The sequence below is a fragment of the Lupinus angustifolius genome, unplaced genomic scaffold, assembly GCF_001865875.1.
Source record: "Lupinus angustifolius cultivar Tanjil unplaced genomic scaffold, LupAngTanjil_v1.0 Scaffold_464, whole genome shotgun sequence".
NCBI classification, from domain to species: domain Eukaryota; kingdom Viridiplantae; phylum Streptophyta; class Magnoliopsida; order Fabales; family Fabaceae; genus Lupinus; species Lupinus angustifolius.
The window spans coordinates 188931-204045 of NW_017727852.1; positions in this window are offsets into that span (position 1 = coordinate 188931).

Genomic DNA, 15115 nt, shown 5'->3' on the forward strand with positions numbered 1-15115 from the left:
TCATTTCGAATCAGACCCTTCGTATGGCTTCTTCTAGGCTTAGTATTGCTTTCCATACTAAACGCCATTGTGCCGAGCTCAACTCCTACACTGAGCACGATGGAGCTGGTTTGAGGCTTTTGCATGCTTATCCCAATATGGCCATTCTCGGCCCAATTAATCCTTTTCAGCCTGAAACACATATAGAAGCTTGGAAAATGGGATTAATATAATTTATCATCAAAATATCAACTATAATTACGTAAAGTAAGTACTTGGAGTCAAAAAGTGCTAAAGTAGTCTTATGAATTAAGGTAATTTTGACACTTAACAATTCTCCCCAACTTAAGACCTTGTTTGTCCCCAAATAAGATTAAAGTCCATGCTCAAATCATGCAACAAGTTTCTAGAAAATTTCAAGAGTTTATCATATAAGTTAGCTCTATCAAAGTAACATCGACTTTCAGCCCAAAAGATACTCAAGCATAAATCAGATGATGATTTCTAAACACTTAGGATTTCTCAAATAATTCAACAAATGGCAATTTATGATAGTGATATATTTTCAGCATGCACTCAAAATTTTCATCAACTTAGGAAGAAGTCATAGTGTCAACTCATGTATAAGTGTATATGTGTTTCCCTCAACTTAAGAACAAGGATACCATGGAATCAAATTTGGCACACACCTCATACAATTAGAAGCAAAAGTTTCAACTTGGATCACTAAGGTCTCTCTTTGGTTGTAATGTGTTTGGGCTACAAGCAACATGGTTTTTCCGGATACAAAAGTTCTAATAGGCTAGGAGAGCAAATTCTAACCTTTGCATTAATTTCTAATTGCATTCTTTTCCTCCTTTTTGTGGAATATTTATTTTTATTATTTTCGTGTGGTGAACAATGTACTACAACACTTTGTTCCCCACTTTTCTTTCATACATACATTTCCTTCTCTCCAACTTAGAATACAATGATATTGTAACACATAGATCTCTTATCTAACTAGAAGTAGGCTAGACATATTTTTAATCGAGCAAGGTTTCAATCAATAATATTTTTATGGCTCAAAATGGGCTTAGTAAGGGGTAGTCATGTAATTACGTTAGTGTTTGGCCTAGTGGGTGTAAAGAAACAACTGCTTTGATCTTGTCCGTGCATCACAATTACTTAGAAAATATAGAGATTCAGACAAACTCAACATTGCTAATCTAGTTCAAGTTCATATAAAGCATTGTAGTTCTCACAATCACTCAACTCTCAAGCTCATGCCTCCTTAATATCAAACAATATCATGCACAATGACACACACACTATTCACAATAAACTCCCTAGTAAATCATCATGCATAACCAATTGATCTAGAACTTCACATTTAAATTCATTACTCATTTTCATATTTAGTTATGCTTGAATAAAACCCTATAAAGCAAAACTCAACATTCAAAACCAAAAAGATACAAGATTGCACAATTTTTCCAATACTCATTTCATTCATCATAATCGAAATTACAAAATTCAAATGCAAAAAGGGAAATACAAAATAAAATATGGAAAATTGTTTTGGAAATAATATAAGAAAACTAGGGATTCTCTAAATCCCTAATCATCTCCATCAAATAAGGTTTAAAAATACTATTTACGGTGTCACAAACAAGTAAAAAAGGCTAAATGGTTATTGTATCCACAAGGACTTGCTAACTCAACCTTTCAAAATAACTTACTATCTTAAGCTAGTTTTATTATTGTTTTTTCATTTTGTGGGTTGGTTTTGCCAAAAAAAAAATTGATACTGTAAGTGTTAGAATTTGGATATTGGACCGACTTATTGGTAAATTGCCAAACAATCAAGTAATGGAATAAATATAATTTAACACAACATTCGACCTAAAACACACTAAGAACCAACACTTTAGTCTACTTAGCAACTCATGAAATAATGACTAAACCTTAAACACAAGATCAATGATTATGATACACATGCCACTACGCCAGAGTTGTCGTTCAACAACGCTTATTTTAAATGTATAACAATACTTTTGGACGCTTTTTGTTTGACCGCAGTAGTATATGGTCATCATTATGTGACTATCAGGGTTTGCCTCCTTTTCTTTTAGGGCAACCTGTCAAATCAAGAAAAAACATAATGTTAATTAATCACATTTTGATAAATAAAGTATGGAAATTAAGTATAATTAAAAAATGAGTACTTACAACACGTCTTGCCGCTTCTTGAACTTCCTCATTGTCGATGACAACATCCTTGTTCTTAGGGGCATCCAGCCATAGAATATCGAGTTCTACTCCATGTGGAGTGATATGTGTATCGCTTTTGTTCTCCAACTAATAAAACATAACCAATAATAATGTAATTAGATATATGCATACAAAACATAACCAATAATGTAAAAATTAACAGCATTACTTAATTTCTGAAACAATAAACAACATTAATATCAACAATCATATACAAAAGCATATATACAAAAGTGAATACAAAGAATATGATTTTACCAAGAAAGACTCGTCTTGTGTGCGTAGGTGAAAAAATTCTTCCAATCCTCTTCATCAATGATATTTGCATATTTAGTTGGAGGTTTGAGGTTGACATTGCCATCAACATCTCTGAGTAATTTTCCGGCATCAGTTCGGAATTGGAGGAGAACCTTGCTAGTCAAAAGTTGACTGAAATAAAAACACATATACATTATATATTGCATGAAAACACAAAAACTGAAAAATAAACATACTTTTATTTCATTCCAAATACGCTCCTTCACAATATTCCATATATCACTCCATTTGTTGAATGTTAGTTTCATATTCTGCCTAACAACAATACCAATGTAGCTTACCAATGCGTTGCCACCCTTCGAGTTTAATGGTTGGCCTTTAGAGTTCCATTGAACTTCTATTCTTAACCGAATGACATTCTTCATAGAAGTCATTCCACGTGGAGGTCGGTTTTGAGCAATGATTTGCTTGTCTTGTGGAGTCGGTGTAGCTTCGTCACCACTATGAGAACCATGATTGCTACTTTGGGAAGCCATTGATGAAGTTTTTGAGGTTGATGAGAGTATGAGGATTTATGAGAGCACGATGATTTCTTTTCGATTAAGTTTGAGAGCATAGATGAAACGATTCATGCTTTAGATATTTAAACTGTATTATCAATTTAACAGCGCATATCAACAGTAGCGCTGTTGAATAGACATCTTCAACAACGTATACTAAAAGTAGCGTTGTTGTATTGACACCTTCAACAACGCATATTAAGGATTACACTGTTGTTGTGTGTCCAGCTGTGTACTACTTATTTTCATTAACACATCTTCAACAGCGTATACTAAAAGTGACGATGTTGTATTGACGTCTTCAACAATGCATATTAAGGATTGCGCTGTTGTTGTGTATCCAACTGTTTACTACTTATTTTCATTAACACATCAACATCGCTATCGAGATATAACGTTGTTGAATAGAATCTAATTGATAGCGCAATCGTAATTATGTGTTGTTAAAGTGTACTCATTTTCCAAATTAACAGCGTATTCGTAGTTATGCGCTATTAAATTCACATTTTACATAACTGGAAAATATTTATACACCATGAATTAACGTTAATTAAGATGAAGTTGCCATTAAGTAGATTACTATATAACTGTGTTTATTAATACGAAACTGGAAAAATATTAAACATAAAATTTTGTTAATTTGTTTTTGTATTTAATAAGTATTGTTAATTTGTTTATTGTGTTTATTAATAAGGAACAACAAAAGTATTAAAGAAAATATCCATCCAAATAATTAACAAATAATAGAAATTAACGTCCAAAATAATTGCTTTATTATTAATTCAGAGATGCGAAATATATTATAATGAACTAAATGATTTGGTACATGCATATATAATGATCTAAATGATTTCGCAAAATGAAGAATACAATGAAAAAGAATTCAATGAGAAATATTTTTTCCTTTTATTTCCTTTCAAAATCTGATTCATTTTGCCAAATCAAAAGTTAACATGATTTCAATGAAGTAAATGATTTTTTCCTCGACTCCTCTACACAAATCTTCATCTCATGCAAATCTTGTATAACATTCACTTTCCTTCAGAAATTTGGGCCTGTTTTGAAAATCATAAGATTTCAAGGAACTGAAAAAATTGAAAGAGCTAATTGAACGAAATAATTTACAAATTAAATCTTTATCTAACGCAAATCTTGTATAATAGTCACTTTCCTTCTGAAATCTGGATCCTTTTGCAAAATTAAAAGTTGTTTAAGACCTCCTTGACATGATTCTGAAACATAAACATAATTTTTTCCTCGATTCCTCTATACAAATGTAGGTCCTTTTTTCTCTTTTTCACTCTCTGCAGTATTGCTCTTTTTTTACTACTTTGTGTTTTCTTCCTCCTATCTTCATGAACATACTCTTATAGAACACACATATTCTTACTGATGAAATGGAACATTGAGTGAACCACAATATTTATAGATGAGCAACCATTAATATTTCAACAAACGAAGAGATGCATAACCACTCAACTATTAATATTTCAACAACCAAAAAACGCATAACAACTCAACCATTAATATTTTAACAAACGAAGAGACGCATAACTGTCACAATTAACATCTCAGACGTTTAAAAAGTCATAAAACATAAATAGCGCATAATTAAGCAAGTGTGGTTACTTTGTCATCTTCAACAGTGCTTCCTTAATTATGCGATGTTGCATGTATTACCATCAACATCGCTTTCTATCAAATGCATTGTTAAACATAAATCATTCAAGCTAGCGCTAACATTACTGATGTTCAACAGCATTTTGTCAAGAATGCGTTGTTGAAGTTACACAAATTAACAACACATGTTTTATTATGAGTTGTTGATGTTCTTCCGCATCATTTTTAACAGCGTCGTTCAAAATTGCATTGTTGAATGACCAATGTTTATTACGATATCTGGCGTATTATGCCATCACTTCCTAGTAACTTTGCATATGAGTTGAGATTAATTCACACCCTCAATTGTATTATCCACAAAACGTCTTGGTCTTTGCTAAAATTTTACCGACTTAGAGTTATGTCTAGTAACTAAATCGATAAAATTATAATATATGAACCTTCAAGCATGCATCTATGTCTAGTAAGATACACCATCTAGTTTGAGAACTTTTAATGCTAATATGAATATATCTGTAGAAAACATGTTAGCAATGTTATTCATTATGACAATTAAACATGGAACTACTTCTAGTTTTATGCATAAAGGATGAACTATTTGCTTTGGACTATCAAACCATAATTTCTTCTCAATGTTCTTTTCCTAAAATAAGACTATACATTTCGTTAAAACATGGTAAGCATTAAAAGTACATCAATAGTAATTCATAAAAATCACTGAAATTTCATTCATAAATCGAGTTCAAAATACATCAACGAATAACTAAACAAATCTCAGTTATGATGCAATCTATCTAATTATTTTCATAGATAATGCGATAAAAATGGAATTCAAACTTTGAGTTCATGATGAGTTGTCGACTCCACCATGAACATCAATAATCCTTATTATCACTACTTCCTAACCTTTACATCCTACTTCCAATGTACATAAATCTACCTATTAGGAAATCTAGAAAACATTCTAAAAATCCAAGGAAAATCTAAGAGAAAGTGTGTTAGGAAGAAGTCTTTTTTTATTCAAAATGGCATTTGGGTGTTTTTTATGTTTCTGGGTCTTGGCTCTTGCACTCAGTGCCACAATTGTGCATTAAGCAAACCTCCTTTTGAATTAGACACTTCACCTAGATTCTTCCATGCTTAGCTTGGCTTTCACGCTCAGAGCCACTGCGCTGAGCTCAGCTCCTACGTTGAGCAGAGTGAAGCTGATTTGAGGATTTTGCATGCTTAGCCCAATTTGGCCCATTCTCGGCTCAATTCATCCTTTTTCGGCCTAAAATACATAAAGAATTTTGGAAAATAGGATTAGTGCAATTTATTATCAAAATCTCAAGAATGATTACGTAAAATAAGTATTTAGAGTCAAAAAGTGTTAAATTAGTCTTATGAATTAAGGTAATTTTGGCATTTAACAATTATTCTCAACTTAAGACCTTGTTTGTCCTCAAACAAGAGCAAAGTCTAGGTTCAAATCATGCAACAAGTTTTTAGAAAATTTTAGAGTTTACATTACATGTTAGCTCTATCAAAGTAACATCGATTTTCATCCCAAAACAATACTCAAGCATAAATGAGACGATGATATCTAAAAAATTAAGCTTTTTCAACTAATTCAACAAGTGGCAAGTTGTGATGGTGATATGTTTTCTACATGCAATCATATTCTTCATCAACTAAGGAAGGTGTCATAGTGTCAACTCATGTATAAGTGTATATGTGTTTCCCTCAACTTAAGCACAAGGATAACATGGAATCAAATTTGGCACACACCTCATACAATTAGAAGCAAAAGTTTTAACATGGACCACTAAGGTCTTTCTTTGGTTGTAATGTGCTTGGGCTACAAGAAACATGGTTTTTCCGGATACACAAGTTCTAATAGGCTAGGAGAGCTAATTCTAACTTATGCATCAATGTCTAATTGTACTATAAGTCGTTTGTAATTCCCTTTTTTATTTCTTTCTTCCACCGTTCGTAATTTTTCTCATTCTTTTCCTCCGTTTTGTGAAGTATTTTGTTTTAATGTGTTCATGGGGTAAATGGTGTATTACAACACTTTTCTCCCCAATTTTCTATTATACATATATTTCTCTCTCTCCAACTTAGTATAAATCAATATTATAACACTTAGCTCTCTTACCCTATTATAAGTAGGCTAGACAAATTTTTAATCTAGCAACGGTTCAATCAATAACCTTTTTCATGGCTCAAACGAGGCTTAGCAAAGGGTAGTCATGTAATTAGGTTAGTGTTTGACCTAGTGGGTGTAAAGATACAACTACTTTGATCCTATCCATGCCTCACAATTACTTAGCAAATATAGAGATTCAAACAAATTTAATAGTGCTAATCAAGTAACAGTTCATATAAAGTAGTGTAGACACAATCACTCAACTCTCAATATCATGCCTCCTTAGTATCAAACAATATCATGCAGAGTTACACACAATATCATTCACAATAAACTATTAGGTAAATCAGGATGCATAACCAATTGGTCCATAACTTCACATTCAAATCCATTACCCATTTTCATTTTTAGTTATGCTATAAGATACCCAATAAAGCAAAACTCATTATTCATAACCAAAACGATACAAGATTGCACAATTCTTCAAATACTCATTTCACTAATCCTAATTGAAATTATCGAATTCAAATGCAAAAAGGAAAATACATAAGTAAATACGAAAACAAATACAAAATTGGAAGTAATGCAAGAAAATAGAACTAGGGTCTAAATCCCTAATCATCTTCTCCCAATTAGGTGTAAAAATACTACCACAAACAAGTAAAAAGGGTAAGTGATTGTCGTATCCACAAGGACATGTTAACTCACCATTTCAAAATTAAATTACTATCTTAAGCTAGTTTCAAAACAGTTTTTCAATTTGTTGGTTGGTTTTAGTGAAATTTTGATACTAAAAGTGTTGGAATTTGGATGTGGCATTGACTCATTAGTCAATTTAGTAATTTTTCAAAGAATCAAGTATTGAAATGTATATGATTTCACACAATGTTCCACCTCAAACACACTAAGAACCAATATTCTAATCTATTTAGCAACTCATGAAATAAAATCTAACCCTTAACATAAGGTCAATGGTTATGACACACATGCACACCTAACAAAGTCGTGCAGCCGAAAATCGGGGCGCGACAAGTTTGAAATATTATTGAAGAAAATTACATGGTTATTTAATGGACTAAGATAGAATGACTATGTTGTCACCTAGTTAGTGGAATCCTGAAAGGTGACTTCTTCTCCTTAATATGATAATCATTTAATGTAGTTGTTCTCAATGACTAAAATAATCCAACATCAAAGTAATTGATGAGGTTTTACAGATTGATTGTTGAGAGTAAACTTCAAGAGAGTTAGTTCGCTTCTCTTTTTATACATACATAACATGATTTGGATTATGAAAGCTATATAGAAGGTTTAAGAGAACATTAAAAGATTTATGAAGTTTCAGATATATAACATAATAGAAATAATCTCTAGTATGATTTATGGTAGATAAAACTATAAATTTCTTAATTATTCTTTGATGCAACTATCAAGGGTGCAATAGTTAGCAATATATTGGATTTGTTTTTTGATTAGCAGAGTTGAATGGAAGGGAGAATAGTTGGAATCCTCTAACTTTTTCTTCAATGCCTAAACAATGAAAAACTAAGTGTGCTCAAACCTAAAAGAAGAATACATTTCATAATTAATTTAAAAGGACAGTCTATGAAAAGCATACTTCTTTGTCATGTTTAAAATTTTTGTAAATGCATTATTGCTTATATGTCTTGTCGTCATAGTTTACTAATCTTAAGTGTTTAGCATTGATTCTATCGGCGGCAATTGCAACTATTGATAGATGTTTCTCTATTATGTATATCAAGAATTGAATACAAAATTACATGGGAGAGAAATGATTGAATGAATTTTTAGTTCATTATATAGAGAAAGCTATTTTTGAGAATGTAAAAATTGAGAAAACCATTCAATGTTTTCAAAATATTAAAAGTCGTATAGAAGTTATAGAACAATTATGATGTATGTTTGTGCTTTTTGAAACGAGATGTTGAATATTTTTTGTTGCAAATTTATGATTTTTGCCATCACGACATAAAATTCCTGGCTACAACCCTCATGGTATGCCAATGGGTAACCTAAACATGCACTTACTATTTTTGAATTCTTATCACCAATGAGGGTTGAAAATTTTAAGGCTACTCCTTCAAGCTATGGAAAAGTAGAGTCTAAAGCATGATCAATAAACCAGGGTGGTATTAATTTTGCGAAAATAGTTGTGGACTAGCTGCATTATTGTTTCATTATTGAAACTAATCTTCTTGAGTAATTATTTTGTCATTATGATTGACGTTAAATGAAATAGATGTTGAATAATTGTCCGATTGTGGTATCATGCTGGTAAAATGGCAAAAATCGACCTATACACATACTGGTGCATTCAAGATTTTCGGTTGTGTAGACGACATATAAATTTATACCACATTAAAGATAGCGTTCTCTAATTTACATCCAACCCATGTTAAGAACCAATGTTATTAATATCATACCGATCATCAAATTTGTTAGGACACTGATATAGTGGTATAACAGTTCAACAGGTGGTTCATTAATTAAACTGCATGTCAAAGAAATTAAATATACATATATAATATATTAACATTAATGTTGAAATATCAATAATCTTTTTATTTTAAATAAAAAATTAATTATAAATAAAAACCAGCCGGTATGAGGTATGTTCCAAATAAAAATGGTTGGTATGATCAGTTTAGATCAATATTGATCGTTTTTAACCGGTATAATTTCATGAGCGATATAATTATTGTACTGTATCAGTATTGGGACCAGTTCACCAATTTACTGATTGAACCAGTTGGCACGAACTGGTTTTTATAACACTATTAAGAACACTTCAAAAATTAAACTCATATTAGAAATAATGGTGATGTATTATGATGAATGCCTTAAATTGTATCATTCATAGTGGTATTAAAATCACGGTTTGGCTACATTGATTGCATTTTCTTATATTTTTTTGTACTTGTGGAAAGCACAACATAATCATAATTGACCATAACTATAATTTAAAATAGTAATTATTTTTAGTGGTTGAATGTGTAGTTTAACAAGTTACCTCTACTTTAGGAGAGTTATTATGTATAATCTTGAAACTGATTATAATATCTTTTTCTTTGCCTATTTTAAGGCTGCCATCTAGTGCATAAGGAACATATCAGTTTATAATTTTCTCTTCCTAACATTGGTATTAGAACCACAGAAACATAGGGAGCATAAAGTGACCAGGCATTGGTGAGACTTTATTTTCTTTTTTAAGTGGTACTGCTTGTGCCATATTTTTTGAATTATCCCCTATTTGCACTATACTTTGCCTATTACAAAAAAGAACTACATTATATAACAGAAACCAATCTTCCTCCCTTTTTTCTAGTAGCATAACCAGAACTGTAGTAAGCTTAGATAATGGCTACTGACAATTTTGTGCAACCAACTATTCCACGATTTAATGGTCACTATGAATACTGGAGCATTTTGATGGAAAATCTTCCATGGAGTATTGGCAAGTGGTTGAAGCCATTGATCGCTCTATCCTGAAAATCATTCTTTGCAAAGAAACTTCCAAAGATATTTGGGATTCAATGAAGAAGAAATATCGAGGCTCCTCTGGAGTCAAACATGATGAACTTCAAACCTTGAGAAGGGATTTCAAAACTTTACAAATGAAGGAAAGTGAGTCAGTTACTAATTATTGTTCCGGGTCATGGGAATTGCAAATAACATGCGAATTCATGGAGAAAAGATGGGAGACACCCTCATTATTGAAAAATTCTATGCGCACTCACACCAAAATTTGACTATATGGTGAACTCAATTGAAGAGTCCAATTGCACTGATGAACTCTCCCTTGATGAATTTAGAAGTTCCTTGTTGGTTCCTAAACAAAAGATGAATAGAAGTTCAACAACAAAGCAACAAGCATTAAAGGCTTCTACCAATACTCATTCCAATAACTTCAGAGGAAGGGGTAGGGTAGAGGTAGAGGACATGGGAGTCGAGGAAATAGAGATTCCAACAGGAACATTAAAGGCAATCCTCACCAGCAACAAGGAAGAGGTAGAATTTATAAAAAGTCCAAGGTAGAGTATTATAGATGCCATAACTTTGGCCATTATGCCTCTGAGAGCTACACAAAATTTCCTAACTAGAAAGTAAAAGGATAAATGTCTAACTTTGTAGAAGATAAGGAAGACGAAACATTATTGATGGCAACTCATGAGAAATTCCAATCTGATGTGTAGGATGTTGATACTTTTCTATAGCAATCATATGTGTGGAAGTAAGTCATCTTTCTCTTATTTAGACGAAAACTTTCGATCTAAAGTGATTTTTAGTGATTGCTCTACTGTAAATGTGATGGGAAAATGAGATATTAAAATTCAAACCAAGAATGGATTGGTGGAAACCATCTCTAATGTATTTTATGTTCCTGATTTAAAAAGCATTTTGTTGAGTGCTGGTCAATTGCAGGAAAAACGTTATATAATAACCATACAAAATATGCTTCTGAGATATATGACCCTATCAGAGGAGCCATTTCAGTTGTTGAAATGAGTTCTAATAGGTTGTTTCCTTTGAAGATTCAAAGTGCACAAACCTGCTTGATGAGTGAAGTGAAGGATCCCTCATGGCTTTGGCATTTCTGGTTTGGCCACTTAAATTTCAATGGATTAAAGACTCTTCACCAGAAAAACATGGTGGTAGGTCTTCCACAAATAGACAATCCATCTCAAATTTGTGAAGAATGTGTTGTTGGAAAACAACATCGTTTATCATTCCCACAAGGAAAATCATGGAGAGCAAATCAAGTTTTGGACTTGATTCATTCTGATATTTGTGGGTCGATTAATCTACCTCAAATGGTGGTAAAATCTACTTTATTACATCCATTGATGATTATAGTCGAAAAACTTGGGTTTATTTTCTACAGGAAAAATATGAGGCTCTATCAGTTTTCAAACACTATAAAGCACTTGTTGAAAAAGAAAGTGCTCTTGCAATCAAGGTTCTCTGCAGTGATCGTGGTGGTGAATACAACTCACAAGAATTTGCATACTTTTGTGACACGTATGGAATCAAGAGGCAACTTACAACAACTTACACACCACAACAAAATGACATTGCAGAAAGGAAGAATCAAACAATCTTGAACATAGTTTGAACCATTTTGAAGATGAGTGGAGTGCCAAGAAACTTTTGGCCAGAAGTTGTGGATTGGAGTATTCATTTGCTAGACAGAAGCCCCACCTTTGTTGTGAAGAACATGACACCTGTAGAAGCATGGAATAGACACAAGACAAGTGTTGAGCATCTCAAAATTTTTGGTTGCATAGCTTACGCCCATGTTCCATACCAGAAAAGGAAGAAACTTGATATGAACCTACCATAACCCATCAACAAGGAAGAGCTAAATGGGCTAGGAGGGCCCATGACCCGATCCAGAACCAAGAAAGCACACCAAATTCTCAACCTGCTAGTAAAGGAAGTTGTCGAATCAACAATGCCCAGCAAGGAAATCAAGCTCAAACATTGCACCATTTTCATAGAAGTAACCCAAGTTGAGCACGACCAAGAAGGGTCTATTTGAGGCGTGTGGGAGTCCCATTTAATAAGTGGGGATTATCATGCTCACATGTAGTCTAGGAATTATTTTCCCGCCTTAGTCGAACAAACAATTACTATCAGCCTTTTTAAGCTTTAAGTGTTTGAACTTATAGTTGTAATAAATTGCATTAAGAACCATGTAATCTAGGTACAACCCAAGAGATCACTTTCCTTAATAATCTAGTCGTGAGATTCCCCCTTGAAGGCCATAATATCTCAAAGAATTCTTGCCTAAGAGCATGTGTGAAAGAAATCCATATGGCAACAATCAAGAGCAATCAAGAAATACCATTTATTCCCTAATCAAGGTATGCGTGTGAATTACAACCATGGAGCAAGGAAAAACTTTCCTTGTAGATGCAAATCAGAATGGAAACTCATCAATACCTTCCTTACTCACAAATAACGTGTGTTGGACGTGATCCTCAAGGAGATATCCCCATTTCACACGAGGCATATCATAAGAGAAGGCAATGAAGACAAATTCTTTGTTTCCTTATTCACTCCAAAGCATTGAAATCAGATTGAAATCCATCAATACTTTCCTTATTGATGTGAATCCAATTGAGAGCATTCGAAATTTTGTTTTGATCGTTCTTGAATGTAAGTCCTTTCGGAAGAATATGGATTTTTGCACCTTGAAACTTGTTATATTTGTTATTGGTTTTTGTTTTGGAATTTTGTTTGGCCGTGGGATATGATTATGTGGTTTGGTTTTTTTTTGGTTGTTTGGGGTGAGTGTTTGGCCGTGGGTTTTGGGATGGAAGTTGGGTGAATTTGTGGATTGTTTAAGGAAGTTGTGTCTGGGTATTTGTTGATGATTGTATGTGAAGGGATTGTTTTGGTCATTTTATGGTTAAAGTTGATAGAAGAAGATGGATTAGATAGGAAGATGAAGGTGCCACAAGCTTGGTTGCTTGATAAGCCTAATGTATTTCACCACAAGGAAGAGAACCTTGATAAGAAAGGGCCTTGGTTTAACCAAGAAACTAGGAGAAACACAACTAGCAAAGGATTATTTTCCAAATAAAATTCAAGTTATTTTATTCAATATCAAAGCCAAGTACAAATAGCCATGGATTTTTCGGCCAAGCTATGTGCATAAAGAGTAGTAAAGTACATTGAATATTCTCCTAACTCTTTTCCCCCATGTGTTTTCGGTTCGGGGGGGAATTTGAATTTCAAGGTGTATTGATTGCTTCCCTTAATCTAATTCCCATGTGCTCTTTTTGGTTGAGGTGGAAATTTGAATTTGAAAATGATTCTCCATGGAGTAAGTGTCCAAATTCGGTTGAGGAATGAATAAGGAAAGAATCATTTTTTCTTCATGGCTTTCCTTTATGGTGTGCCTCGTGTAAAAGGAGAATATATCCTTGATGATTATGCTCACTCATAGCAATTGTAAATAAGGAAGGTATTGATGGATTCCAATTTGAGTTAAATGCTTTGGAGTGAATAAGGAAACAATCAATTTGCCTTCTTTGGTTTCCTTGTGGTTTGCCTCGTGTGAATAGAGGGATTCTCTATGATGATCACACCCAACACATGCTTAATTTGAATAAGGAAGGTCTTCATGAGCTCTTATTCTGATTTGAATCTTTAAGGAAAGTTTTGCCTTGCTCCTTGATTCTCATTCACACGCCTCCTTGATTAGGAAATAGATGGAATTTGTTTGATTGCTCTTGATTGTTTCCATATAGGGTTCTTCCACACGTGCTCTTCAAATTAGGAAAGGATTCTTTGAGATCTTATGGCCTTTAAGGGTGATCTCACGGCTTGGCTCACTAAGGAAAGTGTTCCCTTGCTTGTACCTGGATTACATGGTTCTTAATGAAATTTATTACAACTATAAGTTCAAGTATAATGCAAATAGTAATTGTTCTTCCAAATAAGGTAGGAAAATAATTCCTAGACTACATGTGGGTATGATAATCCCCACTTATTAAATGGCACTCCCACATGCCTCAAGTGTTCCCTCCTTGGTCGTGGCCAACTTGGGTTACTTCCCTAAAAATGGTGCAATGTATGGGCCTGATTTCCTTGTTGGGCTTTGTTGACTTGATCACTTCTTCCACTAATAGGTTGAGAGTTTGGTGTGCTTTCTTGGTTCAGGACCGGGTCATGGGCCCTCCTAGCCCACTTAGCTCTTCCTCATTGATGGGCCTTGGTGGATTCATATCACTTATTCACATTTAACATGTGTTGGGCGTGATCCTCCCTATTTACAGGAGGCAAGTCATAAGGGAAGGCAATGAAGGCAAATTATTTGTTTCCTTGTTCACTCTAAAACCAAATGTGGACACTTGATCCATGAAGATTCATTCTCAAATTCAAAAACTTGCCACAACCAGAAAAGAACACATGGGAATTAGATTATGGAAAGCATTCAATGCAATCTTCAATTCAAAATCCTTACCATAACCGAAATAGCACATGGGGAATAGAATTAGGCAAACAATCAATGTGTTTAACTCTTTCACGTGGACAACATGGCATGGCTGAAATCCACATCCATTTGTACTTGGCTTGGTTATTTGAATAAAACAACTTGAATTTTATTTGGAAAATAATCCATTGCTAGTTAAGTTTCTCATAGTTTCTTTGTTAAACCAAGGTCATTTCTTATCAAGTTTCTCTTCCTTGTGGTGAAATACATTAGGCTTATCAAGCAATCAAGCTTGTGGCGCCTTCCTCTTCCTATCTAATCCATCTTCTTATATCAACTTCAACCCTCAAT